A 24,151-nucleotide genomic window follows, 5' to 3' on the forward strand; every position below is an offset into this window, starting at 1 on the left:
AAAGTGGTGAAAAAGGCATTTGTAGGATATTGAATATAAAGCAGAAAAAGCAGACATAAGAGAAAACCAATGTTCAGCACCAGGTATAAAGAAGATAATTGTTGAAATAAAAAATGCAGTAGGTGAGCTGAATAACAGAAAAAAATACAGTAGAAAAATTTTAAAGATGCAAAATATTTAATGTAAGAGCTTTCATAGAAAGCATCAGGTGAGTTTTTTAAAAAGAAAATACATAGGAAGAGTTAGGAAATACATAGGATACAATTAGAGAAGCCAGTATGATAATATTTCCATCAAGAGTTCTTAAAGGAAAAAAGTAAATAAGTGCATGGAAGGAGAAATATTTTTGAAGAAAAAAAATAGACTTTTCTAGAATTAAAGAAGAGAGAACTCAGGAAACACTTATAGATCACCACACAGGAATAAAACCCTCATGTTGGCATATTGTAGTGAAATTTAAGATCATCATCAAAGATAAGGACATTTTTTTAAAGTTTCAAGACAGAAAACCACTGAAATCTGATTGATATCAGACTTTTTAACAGCATTGGATACTGGTATGCAATGAAATAATATTTTCAAAATGTTAAAGAAAATTAGCATAATAACTCAGATGTAATATCCAGCTAAACTATTACTTAAATGTAAGTGTACGGTAAAGACACATGTGAGCATTTAGCTTTATAAAAGAATGTCTGAAATACTCTTAAATGAAACACTGTAGCAAAAAGAAATACAAATCCAAAATGATTTTATAGTAATCATGGGAAATAAAGGTGATGAAATAACTTAGTAAAGTTTCCTATGGTCTATATGAACCCCTCTTCTCCAGTACAAACAATTGTATCTAACTCAGAACTTACCAATCTCATAAAGTGGTAAAACAACCAAAAAAAAATTAAGCATCAGTAGGAAATAATATCAGCAAGATCCCAGAGTAGGAAGACCCTTTTCCCCCTTACAAACATATGAATTTATCAACAATTCATAGACAAATTCTCTTTGTAAGAAATCCAGAAACTTACTGAAAGGCTCCACATCCCAGGCAAACACTAAACTAGACTCACCAAAGTCAGTAGGGAGATTTGGGACACACTCTTGACAGAATCCTTACACCGAGCACAGCACTGTACAATCAAGAAGGGAACCCCTAAGCTACAACCTTTTCTAAGAGCAGGGAGAGAGTGTAGTGTGTACACCCAGCACCCCAACTTTTCCAAGGGACCTCAGCAGGGAGTAGCTTCTGTTTTGCTGGTCATGGAGCTCTGATAGAGAACAGAGACTGAAGCTTGGGCTGTTAAGTACCATAGATTCTTCCTATTGCTCAGCGTAGAGCAAGGACAAAAAATTCCCAGCACTCTGCTACCCTTAGGGAGGGAGAAGGTTTATCTGTGTATCCATTTCACTGCCTTCTCCAGGGATGTCCAAAAAAGTGTCTTGGTAATGTTGGAGCTCTGGCAAGTTCCACAAATTCATATCAGAAAGAAAGAAGTTAAATTAGCCCTGTTTGCAGACAACACAGTCTTATAAATAGAAAACCCTAAAGATGCCAAAAACAAACTGTTAGAACTAATAATTGAATTCAGTATAATTGCAGGATAGGAAATCAACAAACAAAATTCAATTGTGTTTCTATACACTAACAGCAAACTAGTTGAAAAGGAAATTAGGAAAACAATCCCCTTTACCATAGTAACCAAAAAATTAAAATACTTAGGCATAAACCTAACTAAGAAGTGAGAGATTTGTATATTAAAAACTAGAAAACAGTGATGAAAGAAATTAAGACACGAATAATTGAAAGATATCCTGTGTTTATAGATTGGAAAACATCATACTATTTAAATATTCATACTACCCAAAGCAACCTATGGATTCAATGTCATCCCTATCAAAACCTCAATAGGATTTTACAAAGAAATAAAAAAAAAAAAATTAATTTACATGGAATCACAGAAAGCCACAAATAGCCAAGTCAAACTTGAGAAAGAACAGCAAAGATAGAGGCATCACATTTTCCAATCTCAAAATATATTACAAAACTATAGTAGTCAAAGCAGTATGGTACTGTCATAAAGAGAGACAGATCAATGGAACAGAATAGACAGCCCAGAAATAAATCTATGCATATATGGCCAACTGATCTTGACAAGGGTGCCAAGAATATGCAATGGGGAGAAGATAGTCTCTTCAACAGATGGTGCTGAGAAAACTGGATATTCACATGCAAAATAAGGAAACTGGATCCTTACCTTACATTCTACACAAAAATCAACTCAAAATGGATTAAGAACTTAAATGTAAGATCTGAAACCTTACAATTCCTAGAAGAAAGCATAGGAGAAATGTTTCTTGATATTGGTCTTGGCAATGATGTTTTGGATATGACACCAAAAGCACAGGCAACAAAATCAAAAATAAAGAAGTTGGACTACATCAAACTGAGAAAGCTTCTGATGAGGGGGTTAATCTCCAAAATATAGAAGAAACACATACAAATTAATAGCAAAAACACACTAACAACCTGATTCAAAAATAGGCTAGGGAATTTCTCCCAAGAAGACATATACATGGCCAAAACGTATATGAAAAATACTCAATGTTACTAGTTATCATGGAAATGCAAATCAAAATCTGAATGAGATATCACCACACACCTATCAGAATGGCTACTATAAAAAAAAAAAAAGCCAACAAATATTGGTGAGGATGTGGGGAAATTGGAACATTTGCACACAGATGGTGGGAATGCAAAATGTTGTAGTCACTGTGGAAAATAGCATAAAAGGTCCTCAAAAATTTAAAAAGAGAACTACCATATGATGCAGGAATCTCACTTCTAGGTATTTATGCAAAGGAAATAAAATCACTATCTCAAAGAGATATCTGCATTCCCATGTTCACTGTGGTACTATTTATAATAGCCAAGATGTGGAAACCACAGTGTCCATCAACATAGATTAAAAAAGTATGCATACATATAAACAAATACCATATAGCCCTAAAAAGAAGTAAATTCTGCAGTATGTGACAGTATGGATGAAACTTGAGGACATCATGTTAAGTGAAATTAGTCAATCGCAAAAGAACAAATACTGCATAATTCCACTTATGTATGGTATTTCAAACAGTCAAAATCATAGAGGCAAAACATAGGAAGGTGCTTGCCAGGTACAGGGGGAACGTGGGATAGAGGATTTGCTAATTAACCAGTAAGAAATTTTAGTTATGTAAATGAATATGTTGTAGAGATCCATTCTACAACACTGTACCTGTGGTCAACAATAGTGTATTGTACAGTTAGACATTTATTAACAGGGTCGATATGTTAAATGTTCCTATTACAATAAAATAAAACTTTTTAAAAAGTATCAGTATATAAAACTTGAAAAAAGCATTAATAAGTTTGAACTTGGAGAGAATAACTAGATTCCACATCCCACAAAGCATATTTTTTTTCTGAGTAAAATGGAATATTCATAAAAGAGGACAAAATATCAGGCCATGAATAAAACCTCAATAAATTCCAAAGACTCAACATTGTACAGATTATATTCTTTATCCATAATGCAATTAAATTAAAATTAAATAATAAAAGAATACCTTTCTTTAAAGTTACATGGCTTAAATTTTTGTTAATGCTTCTGAGTATTATACCATTTAAAACAGGGTAACAGTGAAAACAATACAGGTTAAATTTATAGAATACAACTGAATAGTAGTTAAAGGGAATTCATACTTAAAATATCTTTAAGTTAGAGGGAGGGAGGGAGGGAAGGAGGGAGGAAAGGAAGGGAGGGAGGAAGGGAGGGAGGAAAGGAGGGAGGGAGGGAAGGAGGGAGGGAGAGAAGGAGGGAGGGAGAGAAGGAGGGAGGGAAGGAGGGAGGGAAGGAGGGAGGGAAGGAGGGAGGGAAGGAAGGAGGGAGGGAGGGAAGGAAGGAGGGAGTAAGGGAAGGAAGGAGAGAGGAAGGGAAAGAAGGAGGGAGGGAAGGAAGGAAGGAGGGAGGGAAAGAAGGAGAGAAGGAAGGAGGGAGGGAAGGAAGGAGGGAGGGAGGGAAGGAGGGAGGGAGGGAAGGAGGGAGGGAGGGAAGGAGGGAGGGAAGGAAGGAAGGAGAGAAGGAAGGAAGGAGAGAAGGAAGGAAGGAGAGAAGGAAGGAGGGAGGGAAGGAAGGAGGGAGGGAAGGAAGGAGAGAGGGAGGGAAGGAGGGAGGGAAGGAAGGAAGGAGAGAAGGAAGGAGAAAAAGAAGGAGGGAGAGAAGGAAGGAAGGAGGGAGGGAAGGAGGGAGGGAGGGAAGGAGGGAGGGAAGGAGGGAGGCAAGGAAGGAGGGAGGGAAGGAAGGAGGGAAGGAAGGAGGGAAGGAAGGAGGGAAGGAAGGAGGGAGGGAAGGAAGGAGGGAGGGGAGGAAGGAGGGAGGGAAGGAAGGAGGGAGGGAAGGAAGGAGGGAGGAAGGGAAGGAGGGAAGGTAGGAGGGAAGGTAGGAGGGAGGAAGGGAGGGAAGGAAGGAAGGGGAGAAGGAAGGAGGGAGGGAAGGAGGGAGGGAGGGAAGGAGGGAGGGAGGGAAGGAGGGAGGAAGGGAAGGAGGGAGAGAGGGAAGGAGGGAGGGAAGGAGGGAGGGAAGGAGGGAGGGAAGGAGGGAAGGAGGGAGGGAAGGAGGGAGGGAAGAAGGGAGGAAAGGAAGGAAGGTAGAAGGGAGGGAAGGAGGGAAGGTAGGAGGGAGGAAGAGGGGAAGGAAGGAAGGAGAGAAAGAAGGAGGGAGGGAAGGAAGGAAGGAGAGAAGGAAGGAGGGAGGGAAGAAGGGAGGGAGGGAAGGAGGGAGGGAAGGAAGGAGGGAAGGAAGGAGGGAGGAAGGAAAGGAAGCAGGGAGGGAAGGAGGGAGAGAGGAAGGGAGGGAAGGAAGGAAGGAGGGAGGGAAGGAAGGAAGGCGGGAGGAAGGGAGGGAGGGAAAGAGGAAGGGAGGGAAAGAGGGTGGGAGGGAAGGAAGGGGGGAGGTCAGTCTTAGCATGATACCATGCACATAAAAGATACGCAAAATAGTGTGCCACATTCCTACATCAAATACATTTTGTGAGTGCCTAGTATGGGAGAAAAAACATGTGAGGAGAAAATAAAGTAAAACAAAGCAAAAAGGGAGAATTGTACTCTAAAGACTATCCTGTGCCAAGCCCCCAGTGTTATGATTCACTCAACGATCTGCATCTGAGTCCAAAGCAACAAATGAATGCCTCCAGGAATGGGGACTCATCCTACATGATTTTAGCTTTCTCCATCTTCTAACATTTATAGGCAGTAATGGTGAAAAAAAGGAAAAATATCGCAGGATTACTGAGAAGCACTGGGCCTCTGAGAAGAATATACGTGACTATGAAACTAAGGAAGAAAAGAAAAGGAAGAAATAATAGGAATAATTAAAATTTTATGTAGTGCTTTCTTTACATATTTAATTTTGTTAACAATTCTATAAATGGTCAGGGTATTTTCTAGAATATACAGAATTTGAAACAAACTTTTGAGGGTTCTCTTTGGGAAGGAAAGCTATCAGCTTGTCTGAAGAAAGCAATAATCAAGACACAATGAATAGAATCTTTTGTTAAATTCATGTGTCATATGGAGGTCTTGGAATACGTATTTATGAAGTATTTATTAAGAGCTCATTTAGAAATCTAAAGATTGACAACTGCCTCTCATTTCTGTTTGCATAAACGTCCTGAAAGTCTAACTGATATCTTTTTGACCACGATGTATTTTTGTACAGACTCATTCCCATATATTTAAAACTTCGGTAAAATCCTATCCCACTACTGGTGGCTACTTTACTAATTTAGATTTATGAACAGTAAATCACTTTTCCCAGGACATTGAATCCTAAATCCAGCTGTATGTCAGACTCGCCTGGAAACTCTTTTAAACACAGAATTCCTGGTGGTGACTGCACATTTGTAATTTTAATCAACTCTCCCTGGCGATTCTTTCACACCCAACCCAGCATCAGTGCACAGCTCCACATCTTAGAGGCATGGCCAAAAGGTTACAGACTTAAGATTAGAAATCTGTTTTGTTAGCCTCTGAGGCAAGTGTTATCTTATCTCCCTAGCCTCACATTAAAAAGGAGATTTACTATATATGTTAAAGTCTAATTTTATAATTAAAAATACTAGTCACACATACCTGTACAAATTACCTTTATTTTGCAGATGGGAAAAGCTAAACTGGAGACTTTAAAAAGCACTTGGTGTCACATTGTGAATGACACATTCTCCATGTGAATTTTTATTTTAATTAGATCTCTTTTACTTTCTGGTTTTGGCTATTTTTTTTTTTTTTTCTTCCTGAGATAGAGTCTCGCTTTGTTGCCCAGGCTGAAGTGCAGTGGTGTGATCTCGGCTCACTGCAGCCTCCGCCTCCCAGGTTCAAGTGATTCTCCTGCCTCAGCCTCCCAAGTAGGTGGGATTACAGGTGCCCACCACTGCACCCAGCTAAATTTTTGTATTTTTAGTAGTGACGGGTTTTCACCATGTTGGCCAGGCTGGTCTTGAACACCTGACCTCAAATGATCCACGTTTTGGCTTTTATAAGGACTGGTTATTTTCAGAATCAAATGGAAGATTTAATCACCAATAAGAGAGTAATGGTAAAGAGTGAGGTTTAATCAACCTGGAAGTTCTTTGCTTCCATAGGGCTTCCTTGTTTCACTAAGTGCAGGCTTTACTAAAAGCAAATACAGAAGCACCCCAGGAGTGCAGGTCCTCAGCTACTGAGCACAGTGCAAGCCCTCGGGAAAGTACACGTCTTGCACATTTCTCACCTGCACCTACGAGGGTGGTGGAGTTTGCCTGACAGCAGAGGTATGACTGTGACAGAGTTTAAGATTGGTGACATAATAAGAAGACTGTGATCCAATGAGAAAGTGTGAATTAGAAAAAGAAATAATTTTTCTCTTTCCTGTAGCTGTAAATAATCTCACCCACAATTGTTTGCTTTCAAAACTCTAGACCAAAGTGCTAGGGAAGAAGTTTGCTGCATAGCTTGCATAGCTTTTATTTTTTAAGGACACCATCACTAAATAACTGGATTCTCTAAAAATGTGGGTTTTCAAACTCTTTCATCTCATGAAACTAATAGTTCTCTTGACTCTTTCACCTCAGGCTGTAGACATTTACCTACCCACATCCTCCCACGCTCCCCCCAAAAAGCAAGCAAGATTTTGGGAATGTCCAGAAGAGAAAGGCAATGGTTATGTGTTTCCTTTCTCCAAAGTAGGGAGGTACTTAGAGAAAAAAGTAGGGGTTGGGGAAAACCTAATAATTCTGTTGCTGAAAAATACTGCAACTGAAAATGAAAGCAGATGGGAAACTAAATCACAGTTAAGGCAAAAAAGAAATACGGTTGGTGCAAAGACTGTGCTAATGAGCAGAGGCTCTCAGAAACAGGGATGCCTAGGGACTTGGGACTGAAACTGTGGTCTGACATCACCTGAGAACTCGTTACAACACAGACTCTCAGGCCTCATGCCAGGCCTACAGAATGAGGATATGCAGTTATGCAGTTCAACAGACCCATCAGCTAACTGGCATCTACACTTAGTTTGAGAAACAGTAAACTAAGGCACTTCCATATTTTAGGGTCCCAGTAAGTTAATAAATAGTAACAAAACCAGGAGGTTTTAAACGTTTGTACTTGACAGTTTGGTTAACACACAGAAATTACAATGACTGTACAAATAACCTAATTTGAAGATAATTATCAGAAGCCTAAAGTCTCAAATCAAACTTCTCTGTGAATGTCAGGCCCAAGTGCCCTGGGCCCCCGAAAGGACCTGGTTATGAGTATAAAACCACTATTCCCGACAGCTGTTTAGAAGCCAGCAAGTCCCCATGCATCAGGATCATGTCCTAACTCTGAATGTGAAAAACTTTCCTCTAATATGATGACACCATGCTTCAGCAGGGCCATCTGTATCCCTGCCCCAGAGAGAATTTTTTGTGGTGCACCGAGTTATGTTTATGGCTGGGCTGAAACACAAGCTTAGCCTGACCAGTATCAGAGAAACCCATAGGCAGTCTTTGTAAGCAAAAGGAAAATGACCTCAAGGGGCAGCCCACTGCAGCAGTACATAAATAAATTGGCAGATGTGTCAACTATGCATATCAGTCCAGGAGTGCAGTTCTTTGGGGACCCAAGTCCAAAGACAAAGACATTTGTGGGTTGCCGGTCAATCTGGAGCATTTCTTCTCATTTTTCTGCATGTGTTTTTGACAGGAGCTTAAGGGCAGTTCAATAAATTAAAATGTATTTACATGGCAATGAAGAATTATCTTGACACACAGAGAGTTATTTAATTACGAAGGTGCTTTGTGTGCTGCTAAAGTTAAGACTATGTCAGCCTTTCTGGGACAAATCTTTATTTTCAGGGCCATGTGGCTCAGCCAGGAATGATCCCCTGGGTTGGAGCTTGTCATTTATGGAAGAGGAGTCTCCTTGCTGACCCCCATTTCCATAGACAGCTCTAAACAGATCGGTAATCTCAATGTCAGACATCGTGATGAAGTCAGTGCTGCCAAGGCCAACTGTCCTTCTTCAGGGATGTGGCTTTCCTGTCAGAGGAATTGTAAATGAAGTCATATCCCATTTGCAGTCCTCAAAGCATGTCAGGGTTGCTGTCTGTCTGAGTGACATTCAGAGAATTTTCTAGAAGCATCAAGCAGTAGGTGTACAATAAAAGCCTGTGTCCACGCTGCGGCATCAACGTATAGTGGGTAAACAGTGACCTCATATTAACAGGGATAGGGACAATTTTCCCCCAGGCTATACCATGCCAATCCTTTGGGAAAGGGGTGCTACTAGTGTCCAGGCACCAAATAAGGCATTCTATAAAACAAAAGACAGGAATCCGGAAGCTCAGGGTTTAACCCTCGGCACTATGTTGAATAGGCAAGATAAAGGGGGAGAAAAGGAAAAAGAAACATTTTTAGCTCGCCCTGCCTAGAACTTCTATTTGCAAGTTCAAAGGTTTGTCATTGATTTTTATCAGGGACATTATTGGCAATAATTATAAGCAGTGACTTAGATCCTGCCTTTGGCTAACCTGAGTCAAAAGTAAGGTAGAAAGGTAGCTAAGCATCACTCATCCTCCTCCTTAGGAAGTAAATCAAAGTCTATTTAAAGATTTAGCTTGATTATTATAAACAGTGAAAATGAACAGACTTGAGGAGCTCATGACCAGAACAAATATGGCTGGGTGGTTGAATAGAAAGAGGTCTGCACTAGAAGTCGGGGAACCTGGGTCCCACATTTCATTCATTACCGTATGGGCTATGGGTCCTCAGTGAGGTCACTTTACCTCTCTAGTTTTCATTTTCCTCAAACGTCAGTGTTTTAATTACCGAGGAACTCTTTGGTTCATTCCAACTGTAGGATTCTATTTCACTCCACTTAGAAAAAAATCACAACTTTTTTCTCATCCATTCTTACTAAATAGTAAGTCTTTCCAGTTGATTCTAAGATTTTCAGCCACTGAACTATTCCAAATGCGTGCCTCTAGGTACAGACATCTTGACCCTGGTGGTAGGATCTGATATCAGCCACTGCCCCAGTACCCCTTGGCCCACCTGCTGCGGCTACCTATGTAAGAGGACTCACTCTGGGATCGTGAAGGGTTGGAGAAAGAGGTGGTCTATGCTGAAGTATGATGGATGCCTCTACTATTACAAACATAAAAAGGTAAACTGAGGGGAGGGCTGAGGGCTGACAGAGTAGGAACAAGAAATCTCAGAAAGTACTGGTCACAGAGACCATTCCATGACCAAAGTATTGTCTTGTAAGGTACCATATTCTAGGATTCTGAAAGCAGTGTTCTCTCCTGTGACTTCTCAGGAACTTTTTCTTCTTTAGAAGCTCAGAGAATTGTAATCTATTTTCTCTGCTGCTGCATAAATCAAGGCTGGCACATAAGTTTCTACCTTGTTTATTCTTACTTTCAGACCCTCTGTGAAAACTTCCTTATCAAAGCTAAGAACTGAACTGCATATCTAGTACCCTAGAGAAATCAAAGCAGGGCACAATCAGTGCCTGGGCACTGCTGTCCAAGTGACAGGGCTTGGATGTCATTACAGCTTCTGAAGCAGAATACCAGAGAAGCGGCCTGAAATATTTTTTCTCATTTCCCAGATTTCATTAAAGCAGTGATTTCTAATTATAGGTAAAGGTTGGAATCTCCTAGAGAACTTTCTCAAGATATGCGGACTCAGTTCTCCTCCCAGATATTTCTAATTTAGCAAGTCTAGGGTGGGGCTGAGGCCTGAGTATTTGGAAAAAGTACTTCAAGTGATTCTAATGTGCAGTTCAAACTATCAAACTCCAAGCTACATCTTGTCAGCACAACTGTTTTCTCAGCTCTATGCAATACAGTGTCTTATTTATGTATTTATGTATTTATTTATTTATTTGAGACAGAGTTTTGCTCTGTTGCCCAGGCTGGAGTACAATAGCATGATATTGGCTCACTGCAACCTCCGCCTCCCACTTTCAAGCAATTCTCCTGCCTCAGCCTCCCAAGTAGCTGTGATTACAGGCGCCTGCCACCACACCCAGCTAATTTTTGTATTTTTAGTAGAGATAGGGTTTCACCATGTTGACCAGGCTGGTCTTGAACTCCTGACCTCAGGTGATCTGCCCGCCTTGGCCTACCAAAGTGCTAGGATTAATTAGATGCAAACATTATATAAAACAGAGCTTTCACATAGAAATCTCAGTTTCTAACTTCTCTTGAAAAATTCCCTAGCAACAGTTGATGGGAGCTGAGTAGACTCCCTCCTCTAGGACCTCCTCCTCTCTCATCTAACAACTCTGGGTCACATTTGTGAACCACCTCTAATGAGTGTTCATAGCAGGAGTTTTTATTGTTTACCTCATTCATGATACAATTTTATTTTTATTTTTGCCTTTATTTTGCATTGCCCTAGTTTCTTAATTTTAAGCTGCAGATATAATAAAGATATAGATATATAAATACACACACACACACACACACACACACACACGTATATAAATAACCTTAATTCCTTTCTGGCACAAAGGAAGGAATACATCAATAAAGTAATTGATACTTCTTTAAAATGAGGAATAATTTTGCATATTGAATTATTGTGAAAACTTTCTACTTCTAGATTATGGATTACTTGTGACATAGACCATGAAGTGTTCTCCAGCTACTTTGGAAAACTTTGTCTCCCTCCAGTGCAGGAGAATAGGATTCTCTCTAATCAAGATGAGAAAGGATGGTCAGTCCTTGATCTCCGTGTTCGGAGTATTAAAGTGAACAGACCAGAAGTTTTCCACCTGGGTAGGCTTTCAGAAGCCTCCTGAGGAGTTTTCCAAAGTACACATGCAAGCTGTTTGCTTCTCCCTTACTTGCTGAATCTCCAAGAGTGGGGTCCTGGAAATTATAGACTCTTTTTCAAGCTTTCAAAGTAATTCGTATCTGTAACTTGGGTAAGTACCATAACCAAGTTTATTCCCATTTATAGTCAAAAGATAAAACTAAAAATAACTAACGTAATCTTGCCAATAGTTCTTCTTGGAATGGGTTTTTCTTTATTCTGAGATTACGTCCTTCCTAACTTGTGGTGATAATTTGTGTTTCCTCTTGTGAAATGGTGATAATAGTAGATGCTGGCCAGGGCTTGGTGGCTTACATCTGTAATCCCAGCACTGTGGGAGGCTGAGGCAGGTGGATCACTTGAGGTCAGGAGTTTGAGACCAGCCTGGCCAACATGGTGAAGCCCCTTCTGTACTAAAATTACAAAGATTAGCCAAGTACAGTGGCACATACCTGTAATCCCAGGTACTTGGGAGGCTGAGGCACAAGAATTGGTTGAACCAGGGAGGTGGAGGTTGCAGTTGGCCAAGATCATGCCACTGCACTCTAGCCTGGGCAACAGAGTGAGACTGTCTCAAAAAAAAAAAAAAAAAAAAAAACCCTTTGAGAGAGAGAGATATCTGATATACATATATATACACACACACATATATACATATATATGCCATATATACACACATATATATATGGCAACTTTATGTCAAACACCCCATGTTGTAAGATTCCTGGTTCTTGAAACTCAGAAGGGTTCCTGGAACAGTGTTTTAGGTCTGCATTTGCCAGGTGGCGGTCACAAAATGGGTGCTGTCTGCAGATGTTATGTTTGGCTAGCACAGTATTTTTATACATTTTTTAATTAAATGCACTCAGGTGAAGCATGTGCTCTCCAATTTGCCATAATCCCTACTACTCCTCATTTCCTTACACTGAGCCCAGTCATTTAAATTACCCACCAGGCCCTGTAGGGATTTGAGTGGATGAATCCCGGGGTGGAATTTATGTGAAAAATTAGAACTGTAGTGGTATTAGTAGTTGGAGTTAAAATGTATAGTTTTTAGCTGCTAGTCTTTTTTTGGAAAAGAGATGTAGATCTTATGATTTGAACATAGCTAAGAAAAAAACTATTTTGAGTAACTGCAGTTAAGACCATCATTGCCACAATAGGTTTGTTGTTGTTGTGGTGGTGGTGGTGATTTCTATTTTATTTTATTTTTTTGAGACAGTCTTTCTCTGTCACCCAGACTGGAGTACAGTGGCACAATCTCAGCTCACTGCAACCTCCACATCCTGGGTTCAAGCAATTCTACCCTCTCAGTCTCCTGAGTAGCTAGGACTACAGACGCATGCTACCACGCCCAGCTAGTTTTTGTATTTTTAATAGAGACAGGGTTTCACCATATTGGTCAGGCTGGTCTCGAACTCCTGACCTTAGGTGATCCATCCACCTCAGCCTCCCAAAGTGTTGGGATTACAGGTGTAAGCCACCATGCCTGGCCCTTTATTTTTATTTAAAGTCCCCGTTAGGACTCAGAAACACAAGAGGTTTTAATGTGGAGATGGGAGAATATAAAAATACAGCTTTATTTTGTTTATAAAGAGCCAAAATCAGACACCCTGTGGGGCTACAGGTTTCAGAATATATAATGTCTGATCATCAGAATAGATAGCAATGACTGAGAGTAGTTAATGGGGCATAAGAAGAAGATAACAGAATAAATGAGCAGAAAATGAGCTCAACCATACAGTATTCAGTCATGCAACAAATATTTATTGAGTACTTTTAAAAAGCCAGGCATTATGTTAAGCGCTGGGAAGGCAACAAAACAGACACAGTGCCTGCCCTGTTTGCGCTTATAATTCCATGGAAGAGATTGATATTAAGGAACAGATTCACAAAATACGCAGTTGCGATTAGTACTATAAGTAAAATTAAAGGGAGGGAAAAGAATTGTAGCAAACTAGATCCAATCAAGAACCAGAATCACTCAGTGCTTTAAACAGGGAGAGTTTAATATAAAGAGTTATTAAACTATAATAAAAGAATAACCATAGGATATAAAAGAAACTCCATATGGTACCAAGGGAGCACATACCCAAAGGAGAACAGACCTAGAAGGGAGATACTTCTCAGAGGCTGGGAATTCAGATCTCATTGGAGAGACGTCCTTGAATCCACTGGATGGCAGGGCAGCACATTTTCCAGGCCAGGGTTAGTCCACAGTCACAGGGCAAACAAGAAGCAATCCTTAAGGGCACAGGTGGGTCAGGCAAACCTCAGTTGCCAAGATCATGCCACCGCACTCTAGCCTGGGCAGCAGAGCGAGACTGTCTCAAAACAACAACAACAACGACGACGACAACAAAAAAAAAGCCCTTCCTGAGAGAGGTATCTCTGATATACATATATATACACACACAAACATATATATGGCATATATACACACATGTATATATATGGCATGTATATACACACACGTATATATATGGCATACACACATGAATATATATGGCATAGATATACACATGAATATATATATGGCATAGATATACACATGTATATATATGGCATAGATATACATACACATATATATGGCATATATACATACGTGTATATATATGGCAACTTTATGTCAAGCACCCCATGTTTTAAGATTCCTGGTTCTTGAAACTCAGAAAAAAAAAAGCCCTTCCTGAGATATCTCTGATATACATATACATATATATGCATATATGGCATATATACACACATATATATGGCACATATATATACACACATATATGGCATATATACACACGTATATATATGGCATATATATATACACACACATATATATGGCATATATATGGCAACTTGCTGTCAAGCACCCCATGTGCTGGTGGCTGGTGCATGGGTTTGCAATGATAATGAGGATGTCCGTGTGTCAAGAGGCCTGGAGGATGAGTTGTTCCTGTTAGAAAGGCCCCGTTGGGAGGTGGTAGTATAGGAAGGACTGCAAGAGAAAAACCTAGGAGAGACAGGAGATGAGCAGAGAGAATCACTCCACCTGGGCTGGCAGGCAGGAGACTTGGAGTATAGAATGCCTATACTGAGAGGGTCACAGAAAGATGATTACCAGACCATGTGAGAGGTGCAAGGTCTCAGAGAGAGTGCATTCTGGGTGCATGGCTGGGACAAAGCACCCCTTAATGTCCACATATCCACCCTGCAGCAGATGGAAAGAGCAGGAGCACCCCTCCCACTTGCAATGTTCCTCTAGCCTCCTCTGCTAAGAAATCTTAGCATATTTGCTTTCTTTATAGAAAGCATATATGCTTTCTATAAAGAACTATGTAAAATAACTCTGCCTATTATTGCAGAGTATATATCGAGGGGTGAATTTGGAGCTGAGAAGCAGTAAGTTGACAACTGGCCGAAAAGCAAAATGGAGAGTCTGGTATAAATCAGGAGGAGGAAGAGATATAATGAATCCCTTTTTAAGGATGTAAGAGGCCTGAGGGGAGGGTTGAGGAGAAGTTAGCCAGACAGAAAACTGGGATGAGGACTCCCCAGGCAGAAGAAACAACATGTGTGAAATCCCTCAGCTAGAAAAAGCATGGTATGTTTGAGGAACTTGGAAAAAGTCAATGTGGCTAAAGCCAGAGTGCAAGGGGGAGGCCAGAGAAGGAAGAAGATTAGGCTAAAGAGGTAGGTGGGAGGCCAACTACACAGAGCCTTGAGGCAATAATAGGGACATTTGGGTGTTCTTCTAACTATGATCAAAAGCCACCAAAATGGTTTAGGCAAGGGAATTTTCAAAAGATCATTCCATTATGTAGAGAACCAATTGAAGTGAGACAAGAGTGGAATGGAAATCCTCCTTAGAAAGCTAGTACCAGTGTGGGCAAGAGATGATAGCAGTCGGGACCCAAGTGAGAGAATAAATAAAGTAGATAGATGTCCAGATATACTTAAGAGCTAGAATCAATAGAATTTGGTTTTGGTGATGGATTAAATGTGGCAGCATGGCTTAGTTTGTTCAGGGTGCTATAACAAAACACCATTAACTAGATGGTGTATAAACAACAGAAATTTATTTCTCACGGTTCTGAAGGCTGAGAAGTCCAAGATTAAGGCACTGTCAGATCCAGTGTCTAGCTGGAGCCCACTTCCTTGTTCGTAGATGGCTGTCTTTTCACTGTGTCTTCACATGGTGGAAAGGTCAAGGGAGTATCTAGAATTTCTTTTTATAAAGGCCATAAACTCATTTATGACAGCTTCACCCTTATGACTTAAGCACCAAAGGCCTCACCTCCAAATGTACTCCCTTTGGCAATTAGGTTTCAACAAATGAAATTGGGGAAGGTTGGGGCAGGGACAAACTTTCCATTTATAGCACAGTTAAAGGGTAAATAAGAAGGAAGTTTCTGAGTAACTGGGTAATGTATTATTTACTGAAATAGGAGGGGTGTAGAGTGAGAAGTAAGATCCACAGTTCAGTTTGAACTATTGTAATACTGTGATTGACAATGTGATTGGTATTCTTATATAGGTACCTGGCTATTCTATATTGTATACACCATGTGCAGTATATGTTACAGGATGGTATGTAGAGAATATATAGAGTGTTCAAAGCTACAGAAATTGATAAGATTGCTAAGGGAGAGAATATAAAGTGAGATTAAAAGAGAGTCCTTAAGTCCTAAGCATGCACAGAAAAGGAGACAAAAAACGGTGATTGAGAGGAGTGGCCAGAGGATATAAGCAAAACTCCAAAAACTGTGTTGTAGAGCCAAGGGCAAAAAACAAAACAAAAAAATAAAAGGTTTCAAGCAGGAGGGTGATTAATGCTTCCCAGTGCCACGGAGAGACCATATTATGACAAGGACTGGAAAGCATTCATTGGGTTTTGTGTCATGGAAGTCATTGATAACTTTGGCAAGAGCAGTCTTTGTTATCGATAGTGAGTTCAGAAAGAGCCAATTCATTAATGTCAATTGAAAGTTGAAAACAGCATTTGAAGACTCATCTTTTGAAAAGCTTGATTGTGAGAGAGACTAGAGAAATAGGGAAACTGAATAACATTTAGCCCATTTACAGTGAATGTAATTAATGATATAATGAGTTTAAATCTGTTATTAATTTTGCTTTCAATTTGTCCCTTCTGTTCTATGTTTATTTTCCTCACCATTCCTTTCAGTTAAGTAAATTGTTTTATTACTTTATGTATCTTGGTAGTTATTAATTTTTGCTATAATTTTAATTGCTATTCAAGATTACCATATCCACTGTGACTTCTTATCGTATAAATTAGTACTTATTTTATGGACATTATAGCATCTAATTAACCATATCTTAAGTAATGTATTTGTGTTATGTATTTGAATTCTGTGCAGTTTACAAATCCTACATTATTAGAATTCCTGTACACAATCAACATTCCTTTATTTACCCACATATTTACCTCCTATTGATATTCACCTGTTACCACATATTCAGAATTTAAACCTGAGATTACATTCCTTCTTCTAGTAGAAAATTATTTAGTCAGAGGTCTGCTGGTGATTAGTTTTCAGTTATCCTTGTACATATCTTTATACCTCCTTAATGCTTTCAGAATTGATTTATTGGATATAGAGGTCTAGATTTGGTAGTTGTTTTCATTCAGAACTTTGAATGTTGCCTTTCCAGTTTTTTTCTTTTGGTAGGAGGGGGCTCTCATTGTAATAAGATCATTAGCTGACTTCTCAATAGAACAATGAAAGCCAAAATAACACTATTTTTGTCTCTCTGTGCTTTATTCTGCATATATTCTTCTGACATACTTCCAACTCTATAGATTAGTAGCAGATTAGCTCTACAGTCATTAATTTCAATACTTATATTTTCGTTTATAGTTTCTTTTTTTATAGTTTTCTGTTTATGCTGAAATTTTCAAACTTGATTTCCTTGAACATATTAATCATAACCATGTTAAAGTCCATGTCTAATTGTTTCTTTATCTGGATCCCCCATAGGTCTGTCTCTATCATCTACCATTTCTGCAACTTTGTTTCTGTTGGGAAAATAAGAATATTCATAATCCAAGGTCATTTTAAATGTAATCAGTGCTAAAATGATTGTGAGTCAACCTTCAGTCCCTGCGACAGTTAGTCTTTTTCCCATTTGCCCTAATTTCCAGTATTATTTTTCAAGGTTTTAACTCAGTCTTGTATATCAGGACCACCTCTCTGATGAGGTCTTGACTACATGAATCTGTTGAAAGCTCTGCTTAGCTTCTCAGCCTTTTTAGATGGAAGTGACTCCAATGTTGGGCTCATCTTTTGCTGGACTTTAGCCCCATTGGTCTTCACTGTCTTACTAGTTCTGATATATTCGAAGAGACATATACTTCAACTTCTAAATTTTTTTCAGCAATAGAGTTGATACTTTAACTGGTCTGCCATTACCAACAGGAGAACTCCAACGACAGCTGAAAGGGAAGGTAGTATGAGGGAAGAATTGGTTTTGTCATAGTTTTTAAGATGTGAAGTACCAATTTAAATGTGAATGCCTGATGGAGGTAGTATCAAGTAGAGAGAAAATTTGAAGGTACAAAAAATTGATACATAATGGAATAAATGATGAAAACATGTACTGTATAGGCCATCTATCCCCATATCACATATATCTAGCCCATAGGTTCCAGCAAAAGAATTTAACTTTATATAAGACTGAATGTTCGGCCAGGTTAAAAACAAAAGGAGGTATCCCCTGTACATTGCAGCAGAACAAGCCAGTTTGTGTTCTGTTCTATGAATCTGTATATATGCAAGAACCCAAATGTGGGAGTGTAGGGGGGACTAGGAGGCACTTCACACACTGGGCTTTATGCATGGCTCAAAGAAAAATACAGTGTTGTGTTTGAAATACTTGTCTCTATTTCAGGAATTCTGATAATCGCAGCATATTTACTCTGCTATGCTGGGTGAGGAGTCCAGGGGATGCCATGGCACACAATAGTGAGAGGAGACTTCATTTTGAACAAAGAATAAAATTTGGAGAATGAAATAAGATTAAATATTTTATTCATGTATTCTGAATGTCTTTTGTAGCTAAGGCCTGTTAATCTTTATTTCCTTTTATCAAAGAAAAGTGAGCGATAGTCCCTTCTAAAATTGCCAAGAGGCTAACAATTCACTTTAAAAAGCTGTAAAGCTCTAAAAGTAAATGGAGATAGGGTGGAGAATAGAGTGTGAGCTTTGAAGGTCAGTTTGGCTCTGCAGCCCAAAACCTTAGATTAATCATTTTATGCTATGACTTTTAGTTAACTAAAAATTACCAGAAAAATGGGTAACTCTTGGGACTTACCCTGGAATTAAACCAAGAGGCAGAAAAGAAACAGGCCCAAAGAATAGGTTTGAATGGATGGTGAAAGGAAACAATATTGTTTATTTCTGATGACACCTTACGGTCCCATTGTAACCCAAATGGTCCCATGTCTGTTAAATATTCAGGTGACTATATGGTAGAGACAGAATGTTGGAGCTCTGGGGAGAAATCTGAAAAGAGATTCAGCTATGTTAATCATTTGCATTTAGAGATGGTATTATATGCCATGAGGTCACCTAGGAAGAATGTCAATTACAAGAGAAGAGAGCTGAAGACAAAGCCCTTGGGTAGAGGACAGAGCCTGTCAGAAGTCTGGCGCAGGAGGATGATCCCGCAATAAAGCCTGAGCAGGAACTGGGCAAGAGGAAAACAAAGGGAGTCTTTTGTTCCCAGAGCCCAAAGAGGAATGTGTTTCAAGAAGATGGAAGTGGTCAGTAGAGTCAAATGCTGCTTTGAAGTACTTGTCTGCTAGACAAAAGCATCTTAGTGGGAGAGTGGACCTGTCTTGCTGTGGCTTGCCTTGTCTAGACTTGACTTGCCTATGTCTTTGATCTCACTTTTTCTCAACCTAAAAACATGTTTGTCTCTGCCATCCTGGGGAAAGGGGTGGTGGAGGGAGCTACCTTGAATGCACATCTCTTGTAACTTTCCATATTTCTCCTTCCCTTCTAATGCAAAATCTTTGAAAAAGCCATCAAATGTTATCATTCTCCACTTTCTTGTCTAACCTGCAACAATCAAGTGTCTGCTAGAGCTGTATAGGTTGTTGTTGAAATTATGAGCATGGCCAGATTATCCAGGAAGATTATGTGGGATAAGAAAAGCAATGAGCCACCTATATTTAATAGAAAATTGTGTTTATGTACTACCTGATAAGGTTTTTATGAGGATTAAATTAAGTAATGTATGTAAACCAATGATTATAGGGCCTGGTACATAGTTTCAGATACTAGATTTCATCCCCTTGACATATTTTTACCCCATTCTCAGTAAACTGCCTGTGGTCGTGTAGCCAAGTAGTACAGATTCAAACTCAGGTCTGCTCGGCCAAAAAGATGATGTTCTTTCTTTCCACTACATTGAATTTCCTTCCTGTTTGTATCCCTAGTTTTGTGCCTAACTGCAAAACACCTGCTCCTGAAGACTACACCCCAGGCTCAACTCCTAGGTTTACACCTTGGGTCTTGACCTCTCCCTGACAATCTGCTTCTACTCTAGATCTCGCCTGTCCCCACATCCTAACTGTTTCAGACCCTAGAGAAAGGTATAAGACTACAGAGAGGCAAATACGTGAACTATTAAGTAGGATTTATGAGCATTGTTTGCTGAGATCACAGGAGTAAAGCAGAGAAATGCCCAATTAATAGAAGAATGCTTGCAGCATTTAGAAGGAAGAGAATAAGTCAATATATGTATGTGGTTAATATAATTGAGATCTTAAGGTCATCTGCAAGTTCCCATACCTCACTGGAATCTTATTTGTAATTTAAGAGATGCCCAGTAGATGGAGTAGCTTACTCATGCATGATTATTTTCAGAGCCCATGGATAGTTTGAATCATAAAATTCCTGTTAATGCTGGAAGAGACACAAAAAATAATTTAGACCCTCTCTTCCAAAAAAAAAAAAAAAGGAGGACTAAAAATTATGCAATTTACAATAGATTTACAGCCTGTAAGGCAGGTAGCTGATGTTCATCTGAAGTCCTCCTGTTGACACTCGTCACCAGCCTCTGACTTTGGATAACTTTCCCTAAAAAAGGAATGGCACTAAGCAGCTAGTTCTGTGTTAGGAGGATGTTAGGGTATGTGGGGGAATGTTGTCTGTTATAGGATGCCCACATTTCTTACGATAATACTTTGTTGGAGCTATCTGTCCAGTATTAAGAAGCCCCCACCACCACCCCACCACCTCCGAAAAAAGCACATTTTAGAATGGGAAGAAATCCACCCCTTTGCTTCTCTGACTTTCTCTCATCACCTTCTGCTTTCCCCCCTAAAACCAAATCCCACTTGCCAAGGGTATGTTCAGGTTGTAAATTAGAAGGCCAGTATCCAAAAATAGCTTCCCTTCCAGGCTGCCCAGTACCTGAAATTCCCAGGGATAAAAGCAAAGCCATCATTCCATGTCCACTTTTAAAATATATTCCTGGGAGAAATCCATATCCATTTAGTTACTTACCAAATGCTTATTGAGAACTTATTATATGCCAGGGATAGAGCTGCAAAAATGGTAGACAAAGCCTACAGTTCTCATGAAGTTATGCTTTCCTATGGGAAAAGACAGAAAAGAAAGAAGACAGTTTTAGATGCCAGTAAGTAATTGGATTTGAGAGTTACTAAAAGGGTGGGATAAGTTGGGAGGCTATTTTCAAGGTATAGCCAGGGAAGTCTGTCTCAGAAGATATGATGTAAGATAAAACAAAGATCTGGGAGAAGGAAATAGCTAAAACAAAGGACCTGAAGAGGGAGCCTTAAACTGTTTTCAATCATTATATTCTTAACAAGCATTAGATAGTTTATCAGGCTGCTTCTTAAGTGCTGCTACCTGGTATAAAGAAAAATACCAAAAGAAATAAAGCTCAAGTGAGGAATGGGAGAGGGGTCTTTCTGGACCACATCAGATGTGTCGCCTTTCCCTAGGGTGAAGGGGTAGACAATTGAGAGCAGCAGCGTGGCACTGGTAGGTTGGCGGGTGCTGGAGGGGGAGGCGGACGTCGCAAGACACAGAAAGACTCACTAAGGACAAACTGAGGGTGCCAAATGCAAACTGTAGGTCCATAAAAGTAGTTCTTGAAAAAGCACTTAAAATAATCAGCCTATTCCTACCTCTCTATCCCAGTGCTTCTCAAATTGAACCACCTAGGCAGTTGTCAGATACTCCAGGCATCACATTGCGTCTACCAAATCGGTATTTATGCAATGGGGCTCAGGAATATAGATTTTAATAAACACACACATCATGAATGTCATGCACATTCAAGTTGAGAACTGATGCCCTGTAAATTCGTATTTGTATCAGTGCATCTGCTCTTCAGCATGGCCCTCTTTCTCCTTGCACAGGGTCAATTGTTCAAAGCAGAAAGAGGCTAAAACACCTCGGAGAAAAGAGAAGATTAATGCATCATAAAAACCCTGCAAAATACTAGAGAGTTTTTAATGAGATCTTTAATATTGCTGTCTATAAAAAACGACATAGGCCTTTGGTAATTTGTGATTTCTAATCTGTAATATATAGAGGAGCATGTTTCCTTCTAAATTTGAATTTTAAAAGGACATTGGCCATCCTTCAAAGATACAATATTGTTTTTCCTATGGATGGTATAATTCTGTGGGCAGTAATGTGTTCTCTCTAAATCTCAAGAGCATTGAGCCCTCATCTCATCCTGTTGTCGATACACAAAGGAGAAGCAGTTCTGCTGGTGAAATTGTGGGTTGGGAGGATGCCATTTCAACTCCTGCAGCAAACAATGATGACATGGCAAATGCATTTTTAGTGGTGAAGAAAATCAGTATGTTCTTCATATCCACTGGTATCTTTGTATTCAATTTAGAAAACTGTACCCAAAACAGTAAGAGTAAACCTGGACTCCTTACCTACCTTCCATCCTTAATTAGGTATTGGGTTTTCACATAACCCTTCCACTAACCCAACTCCAATCACCAAACAGAATAGCAGGATTATCTAGCTGCCTGATATGTTATAGCCAGATAAATGTTTGATTATTTATATTTTACGCTCAAAAATTTGAAAAGACAGCATACGATCTCTTTCTTCCACAGGTTTTTCCAGTAGGCCATAATGCCTCACATTAGCAACAGCAGCAGCAGTTATAGCAGCAGAGCCTTTGGAAAAGGTGTTCCAGAAACCTGACAACGCTTGCACAAAGACTGTTAAACCACTATTCACGCTTCTTTAAGTGTTTCAACCAAAATGTCAGAGGCTTCATTAAGGTGGAAACTATTTTATGGTTCCCTAGTACATTACCTTTTCTTTCTGAATTACCTTGAGTAAATCATCTGCTAAAGCAACAAAGGGAGAATCAGTCAATGAAAATTTGTGTCTTTGTTCTTCACAAGGAATTCTTGGGGTATAATTCCAAGAATGGACAATTAAGACAAATTATTCATGAAGTACATATGTCATTTGCATTTTTCCCTTTGGGGTAAGGTTGTCATCATTGTTTACATGAAAGGTATTTCCTTGCAGAGCTGCCCTTTTACCTCAGAACTAAGATAATGTTTCCATTTAAACTGAGTCATCCTTGTCCTAAATATTGCATAATGGCACAGACTGCTATCTCCTGTTTCCTTGGGCCAAACACAATGACAAGGCAAGCTAGACTGTGGTCATTGAATCTCTTTATAATCACTGCCATTTTGTGTGGTAGTCTGATGCATTTGTTATATCATGGGAATTATAATACTGAATAAGTTGCATAAAATTCTACCTAAGAAATCTTAAAAAGCTTGCAAATGGAGTGCCTTCTCTAGCTATGAAAAATGTGTTCTGAAAGCACAGGAGGAACATTTGCAACTTGAAACTTTTCATCAGAAATTGAGAGAGCTCAAGGTCAGTTTAATATTAATTCTCCCCAGTTCTTTAATCTAACAGATATCAAGTTGCATTTGAATCTAGCAAAGAGGTATGAATATAGGTCAGTTTAGCCTTCAAAGGACAAATTTCTTGCGAAATATTCTGTATCCATCTATTTACTCTTGAGCATCATTAGGTTATTTTAAGGTGAAAACGATTAAAACTTGTCTTTTTCATAGAAAGGGAAATTCATTTCTGGTAAGCTGAAATTGCTTTTGAATAATTTATAGAGAACAGAGAATTCATCAGATCTGATATCATCAGCAGCCTTGAGATTGCATTGTTCTGTAATGGGTACTATGGGAACTGGAAAGCTGGAGTTGGTTAGCATGAGAATTTCTATCCAGAATCTCATGTAAGTTAAAGGTAGGCAACATTTAAGAAAGGGAACGTCTGAGTTTATGTGGGAAGGAACCTTTAAAAATAAATACCCTCACTGTAAAGGATACTCTATAGACCTCCCATCTGACTACTGATATTCTTTTTCTTTGTATGATTTCATTTATTTTATTGCATTTTAAGTTCTGGAATACATGTGCAGAACATGCAGGTTTGTTACATGGCTATATGTGAGGGGAGGGGATGGAAGGGGAGGGGAAGGAACGTAGAGGGCGGGTCAATAGGTGCAGCAAACCACCGTGGCACATGTAGGACTGCTGATATTCATACCACCATGGTGGCATCGGCTGCCAACAATATGCAGGGCCCCTTTCTTATAGAATCACCACCTTCTCCTCCTTTATCATCATTGAGAAGATAATCGAGAATAAAAACAAGATAAAGAAATGAAGTCAAATAACATAATATCTCCAAATAAAATGATACAAGAGCTC

At 39.3% G+C, this 24,151-nt stretch overlaps 1 long non-coding RNA gene across 2 annotated transcripts in view; it reads left to right on the forward strand.

Annotated features, from left to right (window-relative positions):
• Positions 1-23,893, forward strand: part of LOC105471076 (uncharacterized) — a 74,241-nt gene extending 50,348 nt beyond the window's left edge. The window contains exons 6-7 of one of the 2 annotated variants that reach the window (XR_011624832.1): positions 9,540-9,718; positions 22,505-23,893. This is a non-coding gene — a long non-coding RNA (uncharacterized lncRNA). The remainder of the gene's footprint in view (positions 1-9,539; positions 9,719-22,504) is intronic. The other variant, XR_011624833.1, reaches the window with a different exon arrangement.
• The last annotated feature ends 258 nt before the right edge of the window (positions 23,894-24,151 follow it).

This window comes from Macaca nemestrina, chromosome 6 (genome assembly GCF_043159975.1).
Source record: "Macaca nemestrina isolate mMacNem1 chromosome 6, mMacNem.hap1, whole genome shotgun sequence".
Lineage (NCBI taxonomy): Eukaryota > Metazoa > Chordata > Mammalia > Primates > Cercopithecidae > Macaca > Macaca nemestrina.